Here is a 2,435-nt window from a genome sequence, read left to right on the forward strand (position 1 = left end):
TCCCTCTCCCAGTAGTGATTAAAAAAAATGTACCAGGGATTAATCAATGACAACATTAACGGGAAATATTTATGTTCCAGGGGGATGAGCCATAGGGCTCACTACCGTAAATTAACAAGGGGATCACTACAGGGAGCCAAAGGCAGATTAAAATATATGGGTTCAGGAATGGGTTTAGGGATGGCACTAAATCCTTGCTCCAATTTAAGAACAATTAGCTCTTACATCACGGCCCTGCTTGATACTCACTCTCAGGAAGGGAACACAGAAGATATGGGTGCTAAAGGTGGCGGCTCCCTTTTGGATAAGAGTGCCTAGGGGTCTGACAAGTCTCTTTCCAAGTAAGCAAAGTGAGCAAGTGTTTTTGGTCTGTGGAACCCAGGATTAAGGGAGCTGTGGAGATAGAAAGGAGAAGAAGGGTTCCTGTAGGGCCCAGGGTGGGGGTGGGTGGGGGGTGTCAAGGGAGCTGACATCAAGGAGTTCAAGAAAAGGAACAGATCATTTTAAAACTAATTGTGGTAACAATTTTACAAGACTGCTTGATGCAATTGAACTATGGAATGATACAATATCTGTATTAGCTCCCAATAAAATGGTTTGGGGAAAATATTTTAAACAGGACTTTACTTTTTATTGAAAGTGTAGTGTGAGTTATATAAGTTCCACTACTGTTGTAGTTGGATGATGAGAAAACAGAGCACAATGATATCATAGAGATGGTCAGCTGATCAAAATGTTTCATATAATCTTTACATATTACTGAGGAGCCCTGCACTGTTCAAAACCACCAGCCACTCCTCGGGAGAAAGATGGGCTTTCTACTACCGTAAAGAGTTGCCGTCTCAGAAACTCACAGGAGCTCTACCCTGTGCTACAGGGCCCCTGAACCCTATAGGCTTAGTGACAGCACATTTGTGCTTAGTATATATTATCATAAGGAGTCCCAGCAGCATAAAAGTTTCCCTGATGGGCTGCTAAACTCACCATCAACCCTCCAAAGACACCAGCCTCAGTAGAAAGATGAGGCTTCTCTATCCGATGAAAGTTTGTAGTAACAGAAACCTTAGGGAGCAGTCCCGCTCTGTCTTATAAAGTCACCGTATTCATTTGGCCTGGAAGAGGACAAAATACGGTTCGATTAAGTATATGATTCCAAACATAGACACAGCATACACACTACTATTGAGTCAATTGTGACTCAGCAATACCGTAGGGCAGAGCGAAACTGCTCCCTGGGATGTCCTAGGCTGCAATCTTCAAAGAAGCTGAAAGGTTCTTCTTTCCTCCATGTAACAGCAGATGGGGTTGAATAGCTGACTTTGAGGTTAGCAGCCCAATTACATTTTTAATTAATCAGAAATTTTGATGTATTTAAGAAAAGCAGAAAATATCAGAAGTAGACTATAGATCAACTTGAAATATTCTAACTTAGATTCTGTAAATCCTGGAGTGACTATTAAGATAACATAATGAGAAAATATTTTCTTAATCCATTTGTAAAATTTGATCACCTAATAATCAGTAATTCTCCTTTGATTTTTCAACGGTTCATCATATAGTAAATATAGAGGGAGGAGCAAGCTTCATCTAAACTGAAAGAGTTCGATCCACAATGAAATCTTTTATTTTAGATGAAAATTGCTTAATCTTTAATTAATATTGATATTAATATTGGCTGACATTTTGGAAGTAAAACATCTATATAAACCATATAGTGAATATTATTTGGTTCCCACTGCCTAATTTCAAATAATCCAGGTGCTTAGATCTTTTTTCTCTAAATACACGTTATTTGCCTGCTCAAATTAAAATGTGTACAATGCTTTCAAAATCACATTGATTTTCAAAGCTATCCATGAGCTAGAACCAACTATATTTAATTCTATACAATTCTACTCTAGCCCTCTCTCTAGAAGTTCTGCTTTAGTATGTCTGAGCTCAAATACACACAATATATATGAATTTATTAACTTAATGAACTCTACTGAAGATAATGGTAGAATAAATTAATGAGTAATATCATAAATCTTCTACGCATACTTTTAAGGATGGTAGTTGTGAAAATGAGGACACATGAGATATTTTTCTACACATAATTTAACAAGTTATTTTATACACAGTAAGTAATAATTTCGATTGTCTGCTTTGGTGTCTGTGGTATAGTGAAATAAATTAGTTATGGCCTTATATCAATTTATATATCATTCATATTGGTGCCATTGTGTTGGTTCCAGTCCATAATGATCCACATCAGAACAAAGCACTCCCTTGTCTTGAAACGTCCTTACAATTCTTTCTATGTTTGAGCCAATTTTTCCTGCCACTGGGCCGATCCAGCTCATTGCAGTCCTTCCACTTTCTACTTTCCCTCTGCTTTACCGAGCTTAATGTCCTTCTTCAGGTGCTGGTCCTACTAACAGTACATCCAAAGCATG

The sequence above is a fragment of the Tenrec ecaudatus genome, chromosome 3 (genome assembly GCF_050624435.1).
Source record: "Tenrec ecaudatus isolate mTenEca1 chromosome 3, mTenEca1.hap1, whole genome shotgun sequence".
Classification (NCBI taxonomy): Eukaryota; Metazoa; Chordata; class Mammalia; order Afrosoricida; family Tenrecidae; genus Tenrec; species Tenrec ecaudatus.